Source organism: Pyrgilauda ruficollis, unplaced genomic scaffold (genome assembly GCF_017590135.1).
Source record: "Pyrgilauda ruficollis isolate IOZ18807 unplaced genomic scaffold, ASM1759013v1 scaffold6, whole genome shotgun sequence".
In the NCBI taxonomy this organism is placed as follows: domain Eukaryota; kingdom Metazoa; phylum Chordata; class Aves; order Passeriformes; family Passeridae; genus Pyrgilauda; species Pyrgilauda ruficollis.
The window spans coordinates 7892007-7911886 of NW_024527710.1; the positions used below are offsets into that span (position 1 = coordinate 7892007).

At 40.5% G+C, this 19880-nt stretch overlaps 1 protein-coding gene across 2 annotated transcripts in view; it reads left to right on the plus strand.

Annotated features, from left to right (window-relative positions):
* Window positions 1–2731: 2731 nt before the first annotated feature.
* The window catches only part of ZZZ3 (zinc finger ZZ-type containing 3), a 58324-nt gene continuing 41175 nt past the window's right edge, over window positions 2732–19880 (plus strand). Inside the window, exon 1 of one of the 2 annotated variants that reach the window (XM_041482996.1) lies at window positions 2732–3160. The gene's annotated coding sequence lies outside the window, so the exon portion shown is untranslated. The remainder of the gene's footprint in view (window positions 3161–19880) is intronic. The other variant, XM_041482995.1, reaches the window with a different exon arrangement.

Consider the following 19880-nt stretch of genomic DNA (forward strand, 5'->3'; position numbering starts at 1 on the left):
CCAAGGATATAAGCCCCATTTAACCAGAGCTGGGGCAGGAACCAGTAATAGCTTGTTAATGCTCTTTGGAGGGCATGGTGGAAAGAGAGCAGAGCAGCTGTCAGAACTAACCTAGATGTCCTCAGGCTCAGCTTCTCAGTGGTGCTGAGTTCCAATGAGTGAGTTTCATCAAGCTTTTGTCAAGAAAAAAAATCACATATTATTTGCTGTAATAATAGGAGAAGCAATTAAGCAATTTCATGGATTGAGATGGGTGGGAACAGTGATGTTGCTGCTGAAAGCAGGAGCTGTGTCACAGCTTCATCAAAGCTGGAACTTGTAATGTTGGCAGTTCTCCATGCACAAACGTGAGCTGAGCATCCCACAAACATGGAGGGACATAAAGTTTCTGCTCGCATCCCACAAACATGGAGGGACATAAAGTTTCTGCTCTTGTAGAAAATGCTGCTTTGAGAGGGGTCTGATCTAATTTTTAGCTTGTCCCATTCTAACTTGCTGAAAAGTTGTCATTAACACCATTATCCTCTGATCAGAATAGGGGGTGGTTTTGTTGTGGTTTTGGTTTTGTGGTTTCCCCACTACCAATATCGATGAAGCCTGAAAATTTGTTACTGCCTTATAAATGATTAATATGTAAGACTGCCCATAATAAACACAGCTACCAGTTACTGGTAAAAGACAGATGCTGTGGCACAGAGGAAGCTGCAGCCACAAGAACTAGAGATGTGACATAGTTTGGGTAGAGTATATGAGGAACGAGGGACACCAACTGGAAGTGAAAATGTGTTTGAGAAAAAAAAACAGTATGGTGCTGCTAGGCAGGAGTATATTCCTTTACACTGAGGAATTATTTCAAAGCTGCTATAGGATACGGTAGGGAAGAGGCTGCAGGATAGCACGAGTGGGTGAAAAAGATTTTGAGCTGTGGGGACATCCGAGTAGATGTAGAGCCTCAGGCAGCTTCAAACAAAGCAGGTTTCTCCAGGTTTTAATGTAAATTCTTTTGGGTGGAGGTGTTAGTGAATCTGATCTCAGGCATTACTACACATGGGCTGTTTTCTCTTCTTTGCATGTTGTTAATTTTCCTCTGGAAGGTTAATAGAGCCAAACTACACAGTAGGTACACAATGGCTGGATTAAATCCAGGGAAAAGCAGGGGGCGTGCAGAGGTGGGGCAAGAGCCTCAGGATTATCCCTTTCGTTAGCAGGAACCACGACCTCAAACATTGCACCATTAACAGGTTAACAGGTCTTTGTTAACCTTCCATCACTCTGCATCACTGCTTCTTAGGCAAGATGGCAGAACCTAATATTTAAGTGTGAATTGAAGGCAAATCCTGGTGTAGGGTGTGGTTACAATACAGTCGGACTGGTTTAATCCTATTGCCAAAAAGTTACTGCTGCCAAAGGAGGATTGCCTGGTTCCTCGCCTCTACTGGCAGCACTCCTTCCCCCATCTCATGTGCTGGCTCTCATCAGCCCCATGGTGAGCCAGTGCAGTTTAATTTCTAGATGAAAACGAACCCACCAGAAACAGGAACAGCTTCTTGGTGGTTTAGGAAATCCAGCTGGTTTACCGTGTGTGAAGATGAGCAGCAGAGTGGGCAGGAGGAAAGACTGTGGGGCAGGGATGGGGGAAGTGCTGCCTCCCGTGTCAGCAGCCCCTGGAGTCGGTCAGGTCTGTTGCTCAACTGCCTCTTTGCAGAGCCATGGGAATCTAAAAAAACCCACCGTCAAAACACCCAATCGATTTTGCTCAGAAGCAGCTGAGAGCCCTCAGTTCTCCTGTGAAAGCACTAAGGCTTGTCTGCAGTGCAATAATATCCTCAGCCATTGCAGCTGTTCAGCTAAGTGAGCATATTTCTAAATGGATTGCAAGGCAGAGCGCTTTAGTGCACACAGGTGCTCCTGCAGCAGTGAGAACACCGCTCACACAACAGGGCTGCAGGAGAGAGCGGCGCAGAATCCAGAGATTCCCTCTCTTTCTTGTGGGATTTCTGTTGGTTTGAATTTGATCACAGAAGACTTCCAAGTCAGCAAGATGTAGGGAAAAGTGAGAACTGCTTAGGAGGGTGGAAAAGCTGCTGAGGTTTTTCTGCAGACTCTGCAGAAGGAATGTCTGTATGACTAGACTTGCAATTTGGGTAATTAGGATTTTATTAAATGTATTTTCTTTACAAAAGTATCTATGACTTGAATACAGCCACTAGCTACTTTTAAAAGCAACTGAAAATATTCTTCAATACTTAACTCTGTTACAGGCAACTGTTTTACCTAAGGATTTTCCAGCAACCTAGAAATGTTAATTAAGGGCAAGGTTTTTTAAATTTCATTAGCATTTAACAGAAAATGTGAGTCTCTGTTTCTTGTCTACACAAAACTCTTCCAAATGCATTTTAACTGTGATGTTTCAGGAAAAAGGCCATGAGAAGTTCAAGAATAGTCAGACAGTAATTTTGTTGTCTCTGTAGGAGTACAGGTAAATGATGTATTAGAGCAGGCTGTAGGCGGTAGGTAGTAGTAACTCTTGGTGATCGCACACCGGTGAGATGAGAACCAAGCAGTACCACAGGAAAAAATTTGAAAGCGCAATAGATTAATTTTTAGTCATAATCCAGACGGCTGGAGTACCCCACGGAGCCTGTTCTCGCGGCACAGCTTGAGCTCAGTCGGGAGACAGCGCTGGAAATTCTCAGGAGCTGCGAACCGAGCAGCCCCGCTGTGGGGGCACGAGGCTGGCAGTGGGGGCAGGAGCACCTCGAGCCAGCAGAGCGCTGCCCCCGAGCCGCGCTCCCCGTCCCCTTCCCGGCACGCAGCCCTGGAGCGTGCCCGCGCTGCCGGCGGCTGCGCCGGGGCGCCCAGAGCCGCCCGCCCTCCCGCTGCGGCCGCCTGCGCGGGCGGAGCTGTCCCGTCCCTCAGGGCGCCCGGGCAGACAGACAGACGGACACCTGCCCGGTCGCGCCGCGCTCCGCCGGCAGGGGGAGCTGCAGGGAGCGGGTCCCGCCGCAGCGCGGGGGGGAGGGGAAGGAAGCGGAAGGAGCCGCCGCCGCGCTGAGGGGAGCAGGCGCTGTGCGGAGCCGCCGCCTGGTGCGGGCGGCACGGAGGGAGCGAGCGGCGCGCGGGGCTGCGCGGCCCGGCCGCGCCGAGGAGCGGGCGCCAGGTGAGGGCCCGGCCCGGCCCCGGGGGAAGGAACGGGGGGGGGCCCGGGCGGCGGCGAGTTCGGAACCCGCGCGGGGAGGGGGAAGAAGGAGGAGGGAGCGAGCGGGGGAAGCCCCCACGTGACCAGCGCGTGCGGGGAGGAGGTGGCGGCTCGCGCGCCCCGTTCGAATCAGCTGGCCCGCCGTGGCGCCTCCTGCGCGTGCGCGGCGGCCCCGCCTCCCCCCCGGCTTTACGTGCGCGCGCGCTCGGCGCGGCTGCCCCGAGGCACGTGCGCGGCGCCGCGGCCGCCATGTTGTGTCTGAGCCCGCGCGCGGGCGCTGTGGGCGCGCGCGCCGGCCGGGCCGCGGGAGGCGGGGGCAGGGGCGGGCGGGCTCTCCCCGTCCCGCCGCTTCCCCCGCGCCGCTCCGCCCCCGTCCCCGCGCCCGGGGCCCGCCTGCCGCGGGTGCCCGCAGAGCCCCTCGGGTCGCCCCCGCTGTGCCGCCCCCGCACCGGGTGTCCCCGAGTTCCCCGCGCTGCCCCGGCCGCGCCGCGCTCGTGGCTCGTGTCCGCTCCCGGCGCTCCCGGGCCCTTCCCCGGCTGTCCCGCTGGCTCGGCCTGCCCCGCAGCCCTGCCCGGGCTGTGCCCCCGCTCTCGGCCGGGTTTCTGCTGGGCATCCCGAGCGGCGCCTGCCCCGCAGGGACAGCGGCGCTGATGGTTAAGGAGGCAGGGGTCCGAAAGAGAGCTCCTTAACATCCCGAGGCTGCTCTCCATGGAGGCTGTGATATATGTCCCGCTACAGCACAAACTTTTAATATACAGTTCTGTTTTCTCTTGTATTTAGAAAAATTATTCCAGTCGTATCCAAGTGTCCCAGCTCAGCAATATTCCCTTTGTCTCCTAATCCTGGTCTCTTTTAAGGGAGAGCATATGGTTCTTCTTCTTCCTTATGGTGTTTTGTATTCTGTCCTTGTTTTTATCCAGTAACGTTGGCATGTTTTGTAGTCTTGGAGTATTTTGCTAATCTGGTTCTAGGCTAACACATAACAGAGACTAAATTTTTTTAAAGAATATGTTTTTGAGGCTTTGATGCTCCAAATTTTATTTTGTAAATATGCTTCCAGTTATTATTAAAAGAACCTAGTAGTTCTTCCATGGTTATACATATATTTGCATGTTTTCCATTGATATTGTCATTATACTGTATTAATCACTACATAGTGATTATTTACTGAGGCTTTCAAGTGAAGCTCTACATGTACCCTGTATTTTACATTAAATAATGACTTGTGCAACCTCTTAAGAACATGCCTTTTGGGTGTATTTCTAACCTGTGGTTAGATACTAGCTGCCCATCCTAACTGCTCCAAAGACTGGTCATCTAGTAGGGACTGGTAGGTTTGGGATTAGGAAAATGGGATTCTTTACATAAGCAAGTGTAACTTCTGAGAAAAGAAGTTGACAAGGTACTGTTATAGTTTGTTTTTGAGCATCTTTTAATCTTACTGTACTGTCTTTTGCATTAATAGTAGTAATATTTGCTTAATCAGTGTAAGGGGAAAAAAAAAACATGGTGTGTGTTAAACAGCAAGGGAGAAAAAAAAGAGTATATGGGAAAAATGTTAAAAAAACCTATCAGGTGAAAATTGTCACTCAAGTGAAGAAACTTCCCATTACCTTAGAAGGGCTTAGCAGTTAAGTCAGTTTGACATGTGACTTCTAGCAAGTCATTAAGAACCTAAACAACTTTGGTTTCAGGCTTTTACCGGCACTGTCATGTTCATTCCATAAAAAAATTCTGTGCTTTGAATTTACAGGCTTGAATTTAAAGGCTTTCTGTGAGGGAGTGTTATGCAGTGCAACCGTGTGTGTCAGCAAGGAGCAGCAGTGAATGACCTTACATTGAAATACTGCTGATAATTTATGTTTCTGGTTGTTTAGTCTATCATAGGTAGTTGTTGCAATTCTCAGTTGTACCACTGTTAAGTGAATTTTTTCCTTTGCCTTGCATACTCCAAGTGTATAATTGCTAAGTGAGAGGCTGTATTAAATAGCTTAGTTATTGAGGTATTTAGTGATGGAGCTCAATCATGTGTCTTGTCTCATCATTTTTAACATTTCTGGAGAAAGAGAAATAGCAAATGGAATTCTTTGGCTCGGTGTCATTATGGATTTAATGTGCAAAATAACTAGATTTTTATTTCACAGAATTTGGGAATGTGTCCTAATAAGGGCCTTTGTTCTACAGCTGAACAGCATGTGACTGCTCTGATGTTTATCAGTGTTTCTAACATACTTGTGTAGTGAGATTACATAGTGAGATATGCTGTCCTTAGTCTCCTACAGAATGAAGGCTTTACACTCCCAGGATTTCCAGGAGACTTAAAAGTTCTCGTGGGGTTTTGTTGGTTGGTTGGTTGGGATTTTTTGGTTTATTTGTTTGTATCTGGTTCTTCCAGATCATTTTAGGTACTTAGGTTGACTTCTGATTAATAATAGTTGTGTGGTTGATACAAAGTGAAAAGTCTTATATTCTGCTCTTTTACCATAAGGGAAATAAGAAATGTGTTTCTTAGCATTTCTAAAAGTGTTGCGGAAGCTGGAACAGAAGTCTTTGCAGTTTGCCCTCCTTCCAGTTGTGCTTTTTTTCTTGTTTTATTTTAGTTTTTTTTCTTCTTTTAAATTACCTTTCACATTTCCAAACCCCTCTTTATGATCTCTAGGACTAATGTATTGAGGTTTGCTTTGTTTTGGTTTTCCCGAAGTCTTTGCATTGTGTGGGAACTGATGATATAGGTCTCTCTGGTCATAAGGAACCAAATTTGCAAGAGAGAATTTATTCATCAAGTATTTGGCACTTGCATCCATATATAGAGATTGTACTCACAGTTCTAGAAATGCAGTACTGTAGGACCTATTGTTCCCTTTCTCTCAGGTTGGTTTAAAACAAATTGGATTATTCCAGACAGATATTTGTAGACCTTGTCCTTAAAAACCTTGAAGAAGAAATATTCTGCCACTTCCGTAGGCGTGAGTGAAGTTGCAGAAACTGAGAAACTTTCTCACTTCTGTAGTGAGGGTTGTTTTTTTTTTTTTTTTAGTTTCCAAATTAAATGTACTTTGATGTAAATCAAGCTGCTGCTGATAAGAATTTGCTCCTGGTAAACTTTACTCTAACACTTAAGGGTATATTGTTCCAGTTTTAAGAACACTGTAAATATGGTTTGTGGTTGAAAAACTGCTGTGGTTGTAGAAGAACCATCATGGTAGTTGCAGTTTTCTGAAAACCTTCCTTCTGTTTGAGTAACTCTAAAAGACTTCAGAATTGCAGAGCTGAGCATTAAATGGTGTGTTCTTATTGGACACTTGTGTTTCAAACAAAAAGACCTTTAAAAAGATTCCCTTATGGAGTGCAGCTTTGTAATCAAAATACTTAAGGTGTGTAGGTTGATAATTTATATGGGTTTGTGTTCAAAATTTGAGTATTAGTTAACAGTTTGCATTTAATTTCTTTCCCAGATACAATTGGTTGTATCTTTTGTCCAAAAGCTTAGTAGCTTAACTTAAAATAACTGTTCTTTAGAGTTACTTCAGTGTTTTGATGCTTGTAATGAATTCAGTTAAACACAGACCTACGTAAAGCTCAGTGGGTCCAATCCTCTGCCCTTTGAAGCGCACTGGGATCTCTCCCTCTGATGGCAGAGCTCCTCCTTGTGTTGCTTGTTTCAGCAGCTCCATCACCCCCTCCATGGCTAAAGTTTTACCTGATCCTGAATTTCAGTATTTTTGCTTTGCATATAGCTGACTGCTTTGTCTCTTGTTCCATCAGAAAAGAGTTGATTCTCCTTGTAGCAGTGTTTTAGATTGTTATTAACTGCTCTCCAGTTTTTCTGGTCTTTTGAACCTCATCACAGGACAAAGGAATATGAATGTTGGCAAGATAGACAATTTGATTATCGAGGATTTTAAAGATGTTTTTAGTAGTTCAGATTTAAATACCGTATTTAAACACAAATATTTGTTTTTATTGGGGAGGTGCATATATGCTGACAAAGTATCAGTAAGAAGTGTAAAAGCTCATCTTTATATGTTAGTAGTAGAGAAGTGGGATTTTAATAGTCTCTTGTCATGAGAAGTAGCTGATTTTTTGCCTAAGAAGGATGATTCAAATTTTGTTTGAACACTTCAGTTAGAAAATTTGAAAGTCAGAGAGGAAAGGAGTGTTCCTGAGAGTTTACCTGTTGGTACATAAATTATAACATTCTGGTTTGTGTTGATGTTTTAGTTTTATTAGCATATATATATGTCCATGAGAGCTGAATTTTTCAGAGCTAGTGGTGCAGTGTTTTTTTTGTGTGAATTGAAGTATGTCTAGTTTAGGAAGGAAAAACAAGGAGCCCAAATTGCAAATTGAAGGAGCCATGCAACTGGGTTACTGTGCCACACAGAAATGAATTAAAGAGGGAGGAGAGTGACAGAGCCTCCTGTGTATGTTTGTGTTTGAAACATACTCTGCCTGTGCAGCAGTGTTGACGTTAGGAATGTTATCTCCACAGCCAAGGAATCTGAAACACCAAAGATAGATACTGTCAGAGAAGTTCTGCCATGCTGCTTAATTACTTATTAAATATTAGAACATTGCAGATTGAAGGCATGTGTGTGTCTTTTGCAGTTGTATTTTCTGAATTTACTCCTGTTTATTTTTTTGTTTTGTGGCCTGGGTGATAGAACAAAGCAGATTTACTAATTGCCTGGACAGGACAAATCTGCGAGTGAATGTAAGCATTAGTGTGAAATAGTCTTGGAAAACTGGATGAGTGACCTGACCTGTATAGGATGCATTTCAGTAAAGAGAAACACAAAACAGTACCTTTGGGTAGAAGTAGTCAATTTAAATGTGATAAACACTTGGCTGGGTGACAGTTCTGTAAATAAGCAGCTGTATCACAAAATGAGCACAGTGGAGTCGTGACAATTCTGTGAAAACCAGGATCTCACTGGGATTTATGGACTGGATTGTTGCATGTGAGAGGGAAGGTGCTCTGCAGTATGCGGTGTAAGGCCTCAGATAATGCAGTGTCTCTGTTCTTGTTACTCTGCTTCCAAGAGATTTGGACCAGCTGAGAGTAGAGAAGAGTTGCAGGAATGACCTTCAAGGAAGGACTGAAAGAATTGTACTTGTTTAGTCTTTAGCAGAGATGGGGAGACATAATAACAGGCTTCAAATGTGGTAAAGTTTGCAACAGAGAATAATGTAGTAAACTGTTCTCTCTAGGTGGGAAAAGAAATAATAGTCCTGAGGAGCATAGAAAGAGATTTTGATGTCAGGGAAAACTTTCCAGCTTCAGGAAAGATTATCTATCCAGGACAGATAATTACAGGGTTGTATATCTAAGGGAAGTAATGGGATATCTATTGCTGAAAGTGCTCTAGAAAAGGTTAAATTACCTCCTTTTAGAGATGATTGAGGTATAGTTTTCTGTCCTTGGCATAGGAGGTAAGATGACTTTTTAACATTAGATCTCTCATAGTTTTTAGATTTTTGTAATATTGCTGGCCATGATTTAAAAGAGTAAAACATCAAAACAACATGGTGGAGAAAAAAATTTGTGATGTAACAGTTACAAGATTTAGTAAAAAATCCTCTATCAAATATATTCATTAAAGGGTTTTTATAAAGTATTTATTAAAGCCATCTGTAATGTAATATTGAAGGTAACTTTAATGGAGCCTTCATTGTAGATTTAGTATCTTTGACTTGCCTTTAGGTGGTTTTAGTGATCCAAAAGAAAGAAACCGAGCTACAGTCAAAGTCTTTCAGAAGACTTCATTCAAGAGAAGCAAAGCTCAAAAGATCAGTTCTGATGAGCCAGGGAGTCAGGTGCATTCCAGGCTCTGAAATAGAACACACCATGCAACCTCACCTCTCTGTAAAATTGAGTTTACAGTTAATATCTGAGATGTTTAATATCTGAGTATTTTAAGGGTTAATCACCACTGAAAAAAAAAGTCTTAAGGTTCCTGAATGGTTTGTTATACAAATATATTGTTATTTTAAATCAGTTTGTGTTCCATGTATTAGGAATAGATTTCGGTTTTTTATGCCCACTGCCATGTAATAGCAGTATAAATAAGCTTGAACAGAAATGTGTCCTGTCTACTACATATCCTAGTTTTATGTAAAATTTCTCCTTTGGGACTCTTTTGGGTGATTTAAAAATATTTGATTAAATTGGAAGAGCTAACCTTGATACAAATGAGTTAAAGCTTCTTAGAGTTCAAAGTACTGAACAATTTGATAGAACTTTTTGAAATAAATTCAGTTTAATGCCTTATTCTGGGCTTTTTTTCTATTCAAAATCAACCGCCTACATCCCGTGTGACCTTGTTCAAGCATTTCTGATTTTTGATATTTGACAAAGCTGCCTCAGGGTTAAGGGCAAGTGAAGGATAGGCTTTGTGTCGCATATGTCTGTGCTCTGGAATTAGGGAAAGGGTTAAAGGGAAACAAATGTCGCATTCTCAATGGTTTAAAAAGAGTCTAGAGGGTTTAGTTAAAATGATGCTTTCAATCTATTATAGCCTAATTGTAATTAGACTTTTAGTACATTTTTCCATCTCACCAGTTACATGGATTACAGTTTGTGTGTACTTCCAGTGCATAGGCTATCAGCATTGTCTTTGTTATAAGTGATGGGAAATTTTTTTTGTGACTAAATTGTGACTAAACCATTGAGAAACAAAGTGTTGCCAACTGACAGGGCACTGGGCCTTGATCCTGGTGTCGTGTTTGCCTATATAAACCTGGAAATCAATAAAGGAAGAAGGCAAACACTGTTCACCATATTAGACTGATGTCAGAAAAGGAATTTGTTTCCTTTCTCTAGTATTTTAAGTTTTCCAGGGATTTTCCTTCAGTGTATCACTGCAGTACAGAGGCTTTTTTGTAGCCTGTTATAAAGGCATCATGGTATCTCATGTAGTAAGGACACAAAGGCTTAAGTCTTAGGCAGATGCACCTATTCCCTATGCTTCACCTGAAGAGCTGGAACTGAGATGCAATTGTCAGACAGAACTGCCTGGAAAAGGCTGCTTTAACCTGGAGTTTGGAGCAGCCGTTCCTGCAGAGTTGACTGGAGCAGTGTATAGGTGGTGACTGACTAAAGAGCAGAAAGCTCTTAACATTGCAACAGAGGCCATGGTTTCTTTGCTTTGGGTTACTTTCCTATTTCCAATGTAAAAAAAAAAAAAAAAAAGTTGGCAACTTCAAAAATTGTGTCTTATTAATTTTGAAATTAGAATATATTAGTACATGTTTTCCACCCATTACTTTCTTTTCATTTACTTGTGTTTTCTATGTGCATGTCTCTAAACGTCTGAGTACCACTAGCAGCAAGTTGTACTGGTTAGGGATACATTATTGTATTGCTTTTGTTAGTAACTAATCTGTCTAATTGTCACTTGAAAAGATTTGACGATATTTCTGTGCCTTGCTATGCTGCCAGCACTCTTCTTTGGGGGTTTCCTTAAAAGCTAGATTTCAGGAAAAAGAAAGGTAACTGTTCTCAGGTCTTCTCAGCCCTCACCTGTCAACATTTCTGATTTTGTTTATTTATTTAACCTTGGGAAAATAGGCAAAATGAGAAGCCAGTATAGCTTTTGGGTTTTTTTTTTTTTATTTTTAACCAGTGTTTTTTTTTATATTATTTTCAGCAGAATTGTGATGTTTATTGCAGCAGTTTTCTGGAAATTCTGGTATATTCTGTGCATTCTAAAAAAAGCAGACTGAAAAAAATCTTTATTCACAGTATTATTGTAGAAGCTGCTATAGTGCAGTTACTTTTCATGTGCGTGGATAGTTTTAAATGCACTTGTGAGGAAGTGCTTTCCAACAGAATAAAGTGTAGTTACATAATTTCTCTTAAGTGAGGTCAGGTGAGAGTTTTTCTGGATCATGGGAATTCAGTGATCCTTTGTTAAGAGGATTCCTAAAATACCTCAGATGTAAAAGGTTCTTCACATATCTGCTATCTGACAGCCAGTGCTGAAAAGGACAATGAGAAACATTCACTCCTTGTATGATGTCCTAGTGCAAATAAAGCTTCCCACACCTCCCCATCTCAAAGTGAAGCCTGTCTTTTTCAGATTTCTTGACATGTATTTTGGAGGTCTGAATTGTTGAACCGAAGTGAATTTTGCAAATCTTTGAGAATCATCTGTTCTCATAAATGCATTGCTTTTTGGAGTACAGTTCGCTGTCAGGACCACTCAGATTATACAAGTGTACAGGAGCCGATTTGTTGCTGTTAAGATCTTGATAAGTCTTGTGTTGTTGTTCTAACTGCACCTCAAAAACAAAAAAACAACCAGCAAAAACCTTCACCAACAATACAGGTAACAAATTGCTTCTTAATATTGATGAATTTCAATTACATCTCTCATGATCTGAAAATATCTCTGGTTGACTCCAGCCCAGAAGCAGTTTTATTGGAAATTCACCTGTTACATGAAGGGTTATTTTTTCTTTTGATCAGAATTCTGAATATAGAGAGAGAATGTTTTGCCTCTCTTTCGGGTTCTGGAGGTAAAAGCAGGCCAGTTACTGTCATTTTATCTGGTGTGACTCATGTCTCATTGATTTTCCACTTGAGAGGTAACTCTGGTGATCAGACCTTGTGTTCTGCTTTTAGGGTGTATGTCATAATTGAATTAGTTGCAGTTAGATCAGCTACCCTTTCAAAAAGCTTTTTAGATTGTTGTATGTCTGTATTTACTTGGCCAAAGAAATTCCCTTGAAGAAACCATCCCAAAAAGTCAGGAGACTCTGAGAAACAGGAGAGCTCTGGAGAAGCTTACTGTGTGATATTCTTGGTACCATTTTCACTTTGGATTCATGTGTCACTGCAGCTTTGTTATATGACTTATATCAAATAATCATGTGGACGTTTCTTCTCATCCTGTCTGCTCTGTCAGCAGGCCTGATTTGCACACGTGGCATGAGCTCCAGTTTAAGTTTTGTTTGCTTCTCTTCCTTTAAATGTGCCCTTCCTTTGTGTGGGTTGTAGCTTCCCTACTTGCTTCACTCCTGCAACTGCCTTGAAAGGAAAGTTTGCTTTTCTGATACTTAGAAATTAGCTTCTATTGAAGTGTGAACAACTATTGCTTTTTTGACCTTCACTGACCATATTTTTCATGATGAAATGTCAAAGAGAGTCCAGAGGTTTGAATCAGTAACAAATAAGAATACAGAAAGTTTGCAGGGTTTTTTTTTCCCTTCAGATGCCTCTCTTTTGTGCCTCAGATTCTGTTAGTGAAGACTTGTATCAGCTGGATTTGAGCTAAGTTTTCAATGGAATTTTAACAGATTTATATTAAAGTGAACAGTTAACCACAATGAAAATAGAGTAAAACACAGTGCTGTGACCTCTGCTGTGTGGAAACAGACATGAAGAATGTTTCCCCAGCATTCACAATTCCAGAATAATACAGGTTGTAGCTGGGCTATATAGATAGATGGAAACAATAACCTGCTGGAATTAGTTCCTGTGCATCAGTTAGAAAATACTTTTATCCTCAGCAGGGAAGTTTAGAATTCCCAGATAAGAGGAGTACCTGTGCTGCTTAGGCTTACAAAGCATAAGGGAGAGCCTGAGAGAAGGGCTTCACATTTCAGCAAACCTGATCCAAGGACTGTCTGTCACCAGATGCAGAGTCGTGGGCCCTGTTTCCCACTGGCTCCTGTGCTTATTTCACCATTACACTGAGCCTGCCTAGGAAGCTAAACTAGAAGAAAAATGGCTCTTTTGTAAGGATTTGTGATTTCCAAATCAGCTCACTGTGAGATCCGATTGAATACAAAAGCAAGAGCATGGGAAAAATAGGAATGATGTACCTGAGCTACAGGGGAGTGGGATTGCTTCTTTTTGTAGAGTAAATCACTTAATGGTAAATGAAACCTCACCTGGGAAGTCTTGTTGCAAAATTAAAGAGAGAATGATTGAAGGCTCACCACCAGCCTGTGAATCCACCCTATTGATAAAGGAGTGGGAACGTTGATGGGTGTGGTTTTGATTGTTGTGATAGGAAGGTGGAGGGAAAGTGGTGTCTTGGACAAAATAAAGAGGAAGTGCTCTTTTGGGATGTATCTAAATGGATGTAATTGAGCAGGGGCAGAGAAAGGAGCATTGCAGTAGTTCATATGCAATATGACCAGATCCTTTTGAGAGTTACCCACTTGGAGTGACAGAGAAAACCTTTGGATATCATGCCAGCTACTGGAAAAGGGTTCAGTCTATAAAAAAGCTGTTTGCTGTTTTTGTAACCTTCATTGTCAATGGACAGGTAACCTTTGACTTAGGCCCCGGGACTCGCCAACTTGTTTTTAATTGTGATTCTGGTATCTCACACATGGATTTGCATTTTTATTTCCATAGTGGCTGTTTAATTACACATACATTGCAGAGTTGCTCCTTTCTTATCACTCAGAGCAAGAAAAAAAAAGTTTTAATATTTTCCTCAATTGACAAGGATAATCCAAACTGTATGCATGCAGAACTCAGAAAGGAAGCAGTGCCCACCTTAGCTGGCATGTGATTTAAGAAGGGCATTTTAAGTCAAAATAGGCAGATGTTTAGAAGATGGTCATTTCCATTTTTATAAATACTGGTAGTGATATTTCAATAATATTGTTTTAGTGATTGCAGGAAAAAAGCCCTCCTGTAGTCTAGCGGTGATACAAATCTGATGACTCTTTATTTCACCACTGTCTTGAGTCAGAAGAATCTCAAAAAACTGAGCAACTGGGTATTAAAATAGAAACTCATTGTTAGGAATGTGAAGTAATGCATAAGAATAAAAGAGCTTTATGCAAAAAAACCCAACCCTGACTTGAAATTAGCTATTAGTGCTCAGGAAAGTCTTCTGATAGACATTTCTGTAAAGACCTCAATTCAGTTTTCACTAGGTGTCAAATAAAGTAAATAGAGTTGAGTATTAATAGAAAGGGGTCATGACATAAGATATTAACTATTCTGTGGTAAAAATCTATGACATACATAGGCCATGCTTTGAATATGATTATCCCACAGTGATCAGTCTGCTAGACTTAATACAGAAAAGGGCAATAAGAATAATCAAAATTCAGGATAGCTCTTCTTTATGCAGAGCACCAAGGAGATAAACCACCTAAAGTAACCATTAATTCTAGGATCTTAGAGCAAAGGTATGTCCTCAGATACTGTGAAACTTAATTTTTAAAGGTATGAGAGTTTTATGTAGGGTTTTTTTTTAACCTACTGTTATCAAGGAAGGAATGTGTTTAATTGCTTTTGCCCTAGGAGAGATAATGTATCACTGAGTTATGAGGGCTTTGTGTGTTCAAGATACAGCAAAGGCTGCCTAGGAGATATATTCTTACTGTATTTATTTTTCTTCTTTTATGGCTACAGCATTGTGCTGTGAGTAATACAGTTGTTCACAGCTGAATAATTTCTTTTTTTTTTTACAGAAAATTTACATGTTCTCCCAGATAACTGGCAGTCGGGGTTGAGTTTTTTTTTCTATACTATTATTTAAAAGGTTAAAAAAATTTTATGGATATAAACTACGTTTGTCAAGTTAATCCTTACTTAATATTTTGTGTCAGCTCTTCAGAGGTACTAAATGAGGAATAAGCACAGTGCTTGTTTTGCTATAGTACTGTTAAATTCCTTAGAATACTTTGCAGAAACTGTGCCTTAGAAAGAGCCAGTAAGGCTTTTCTAGGACATCACTGGCAAACTGTAAGTAATTTATTATTAAAAAGAACCATATATAAAGGCTTCTGCCTAATATCTTTACTCTAAAAATATAAATGTGCAAAGGCAAACCATTATGATTTCTAGTTTTGTAACTGCTTTTATTGATTATTTTCAAGTTTAAATTCTAATGATTCCAAACTTTATCTATGGCACATTTAGAAAGCTGCTGATCATACTGGTTTTGGTCTCGTAAGACATAAACATTTGGAGTAATCCTGTCTCTGTAGCTGAATGTTTTGGAGGGATAAAGTAGGAAAGAAGTCAATTTTATATTGTGTTTGTGTAAGTCAGTATCTAAGCCCATAGTAAATAATGTAACCGTTTAGTCTAAGCTTTATCTAATTCCTCCAAATGAGAAGTTTCTAAACGTGTTGTCATTTGATACAGTATGTGAGCAATCCTGGTGTGCAGCTCAGAGACAAAGCAATAAAGAATTTAACTGCGAGTGCAGGTTTTTTACTGCTGTGATGGGTTGGCCATTTAGGGAAGTGTCTGAACCCTGGCAATCTGCTCATGTTTGCTCGGGATAGGTATGGAAACTACATAATTCACACTCTCTGACCCACCTTCTGGCAGCTTCTTCCTGCTTCCTGAATCTGTGATAAAATGTGCTGAAGGTACCTCTTTTTTTGCCTTTTTTCTTATGCTTCAAGAAATTCTCTAGTGGCTGAACCTGGAACTTGAATAGCCTTTTAATGTTTGTTCATCCTTTAACCTGATGTTACAGGATAATTGCAAGGAATGGTAAAATGAGTGTCTCCTTTTTATTTATGGAAATAGATACTATTGAGAATTTTAGATACCGTCACCAGACATGTATTTTTATATAAAAGGTTAAATGTTCTAATTGCTATTCTACTAAAATGTGGTCAGAGCTTGCCCTGAATTATTGAATTAATAACTGATGAATTATAAAGTCCATTAAATACTACCATAGTCATAAATCCTGTTGCCTTGAGACAAAAGAGGAAAGTCAAATCTGTAAAAAATTACTTCAGTTTTGGAAAACTAAAATGAGAAAAGGCAAGAAGCTGTTTAAAGTTTTGAAGTTTCATGTGTTTTATTAGGGTAGATACAACTGCAAACATGCACCTTTGTTACTAGGGCTGAGTGTATGCATTTGCAGCATCCTTGGCATTACAGTTGCAAAGGCATGCTTTATGCATGTAGTAGCTTTCCATCCTTAACAATACCATGAGGCTTTTTTTTTTCATCTCTGAGAAAGTGTTTCTTAGGCAAAGTCAGAAAACTGAAGTAGAAGAGGAAGCTCTGAGTAAAACAAAAAAAATTCATTCTGCCAATAAAAAAAGACAAAGCAAAACATAAAAAAGCCAATTGAAGGCAGAATGGAGAAAGAGTTAAAATGAAGTTGCTGTGAGAATTGCACTGGTTATCTAACCTTGCATTTTCTTTTTTGCCAGGTCTTTATACCCATTTGTAAAAATGAAAGTACAGAATTCTCTTTTTACAAAAACATCAGTGAGATAGCCTGAATGCTAGAAATTTATGGGATCTCAAGGGAAGACAAGGAAAATTCATGGAAGAGAAATTCACTGAAGTTTAGAAAATAGATAGATATCACATATGACTTAGGAGGACTCTGAGCTAAAAATATTTGGAAGCTATAATGGTATTATACACAGCAGCTCTTGCCTAACCATCTGCTTATCACGGCTGTTGGAGACAAAGTACTGACTGCAGAGATGTGTGTCTTTGCTCTGTGTGAGAAAAGAGGCTTGAAGTTTAATAATGTTGGGCATAATTGATTTGCATTTAAATTTAATGAGGGAGAAGTTTTGAAAGTGAATAGTCAATTAACATGCAAGGGGAATCAAGTGTCTCTGTGCATAGGTGACAGATATGCTCATGTGCTTAGGCAGTAATAAGTACGTCCCTTTTGCTCTGTAAATGTAGTGCAACATCTCAATATGAAGAGAGATCTTTACAAAGCCCTTGATAAAGTATTCAGCTGCTGGGACAGGGTAATAGAATCAGAATAAATTTATCACTTCATAGGCAATCTTTCATTTTATACTTGAACAGTGAGCATAGCTTTGAAAGTAAATTGTCTTGTGTAGTTGCAAGAAATCATAAACTGAGTGTTGAAAAACAGAACCCTGAAGAACAATAAATTCAAAGCAGAATATCTGGGTATTCCTTATATTACAAAGTTGAATAAAAGAAGCCAAAAGAAAAGCATGTGTAGGGTAAACTGTAGCTGTATTTCAGCAGTGTGTTGACAGGTTAATGGTAGGTTTAGAGTAATGGTGTAAAGTCTTAGAAATGCTTTGAAATGTACTTTAAATCTATCAAATATGTATATTTAGCACATTAATAAGATACCTGGAGAAGAAACAATTGGTGAGTAGTGGTGCTGTATGAAAAGTTGTACTCTCCTGGCTTAGTCTTTCCAGGGAATACATTTGTGACTTTGAAAGATCAAGAAAGTGTGAATCAGACTATTCTGAATTTTTACTGTGCAAAGGCTGTAAGAACTGCAAGACCTATGAGTAAGCCTGCATCTAGATGAAAAATGAAAGTGGAGCAAGCCTACAGGTTCTTTGTCAGTGGTCACAGGAAAAGCAAAAAACCTGTGGGAAAAGAACAAGCAACTCCCTGCATTCTTACAGGGCAATTACATTGGCAATTAATTAAATTTAATGCCAAAGTATTCAAATGAAAAAAAAAAAATGTTCATACAGAGAAAATAAGAGTAACTAAAAGGCTGAAATTTTAAATGTAAGTGTAGGCTAGACAGAACTTCCTTTGTATTTCCAGTTGGTACTGTAAGCATAGGCCAGACAGAACACAGAAACTGTGGGAAATAAAAAGTAGCATATTGTTTATCAGTGAATGTGCTGGCCTCCGAAGACCTTCTGAGCACAGCAAGAGAGGAAAGCAGAATAGCAATCAAGTAAAACAAAATTACAGGTGATGTGGTCCTAGTTCTATTTGAATTATATATGTTAGACTAGAAAAGTAAATTAGGCTACCAGTGTACTGTTAAATTAAGGAAATTGTAGCTAGCTATCCTGTCTGAAAGTAGTTGGATATGAACAGTAGCAGCTAGAAAAAGGTAATATAGTAGTTGAATTGAGAGCAGTCTTACAATAAAGTCAGTGTTTCTTTAAATAAAGGCCTCTGTTAGCAGTAGATGTGCTGTGATTAAAAGGAAGGGTATGTGATATTATTCATATTGCATATCAGTTTGTTTCCTGTGCCTGAAGACAGGACAGCAGCAAAACAGAACACAGCTGCTCCCTGCCCCTTTAAGAGCTTTTGAAAACCACAGTTCTTTATATACTTAAAACACCTTCAGTACTTGCCAGTGGAAACTCCCAAGCCAAGTAGACTGAAATATACGCTCTTCTTACTCAGAAACCATAAATACAGCCTGAGCATACAGTGAGAATGTCAGGCTGTAGAGGTATATTGAAACCTCTATGCTTAACTAGCTCAGAGTCAGCCACAAAGTAGAATTTGGAAAGCATCTAAGAATAAGCATTTTCAAGTGCTGATATCTGCAGTTTTGTCAGGATGCCCAAGTATTGGGAGAAAATTTCTGTCTGCCTTCAAGTACTTCTGGGCGAGAAAGGCACATTCTTGGTGTAGATGATGCTGACATCCAGCTCACAGAGCAGGAACGTGCTCAGAGCTACTTTGAAAGGCTGCAATGCAAAGCTGTCACGGATGGCTAAATATGGCTGTAGCAGTTGTGCTGTGTATTAGACCAAACTGCAGCATGAGGCAGTGAAAATTAACAGCATCCTTTATGGAAGGCAGAAGGAGGGATGGGTCTTTTTACTGCAGATCACTATTTTGAGAACTGCCACAATACTGAGGTTCTAACATAGAGTATAGTACTGAAATATGTCAACAGCTGTAGCACCTCAGTTTCTTTAGAAAATAGATGTTTCTCTGGCTGTTCACCAGAGAAATGACTTGATGTAATACGATTTTATTAATATGTCAAAGTCAGTTGTAATAGAGCCACATGAGCACTTAAAAGAGCTGGGGCTCTTAAAAATAACTGCCAGTCAAAAAGTGACATAAGGCAAGTGATTTACAATTGGACACAATGATCTTAAGGGTCTTTTCCAGCCTAAATGGTTCTGTCATTCTATGGTAGCAGGCTACTACTGTGTTTAAATTCAAGTTTAAAGCATACTTGGATTCTGAGCCTGTCCATTACTTTGTCTAGCCCCTTGCATGTGAGAACTCATCTGTGTGCTGGTGGTGACTGGTGCTATGATTATACACACAGGATCAGCTGGTGTGCCAAGGGATGCCTGTAATTCTGGAAGCATGAAAATGCCCCGGGTGAGAAGACGCAGCATGGCCACAGCACAGCTGTGACAAACTGCATTTTTTTTTTGCTTCATGTTTTTTGGGATAGTTCTGTATGCCCTCCCTGCTCCCAGTCTGTCCAGAATATATTTTCAGCATTTGGAGTGATTTAGATCAACTGTTCAGGTGTCCCTCTATTTGTTTACTGTTATCACTAAGTAATATTTGAAGCCTTAGGCCAACTTAGCAACTCCCCTAAATTTAGCTGAGAGTAAACATCTCAGAGCTGTGGAGAGCTTGCAGCTTTCACAAAAATTGTAGCCCCCTTTTTAAGGGGGATTTGAGCCCAGTAGCCATCTGCTGTACATAGTTTGCAAGCAGTCTCATCAGTGCATATATGGGTTGGAATTTGTCTCACCATCCTTAAGGTTTGGAAATGGCCAGAGGGAGGAACATAACATTTTTTCAGAGCATTGGAGGTGCAGTGGGTGTGTGGCAGAATGGTGCCACGTTTAGGACTCCAAAGCCAGCCCATTGCTGATCTGCTTATAGAATAATTTGTATCCTCTAGATAGGGGAAAAAGCCTAGATTGAGGCAAAAGCATTATCAGATAGAAAATAAGTGGTTAAAACAGTTTTCATGAATGTGGATAGCTGGAA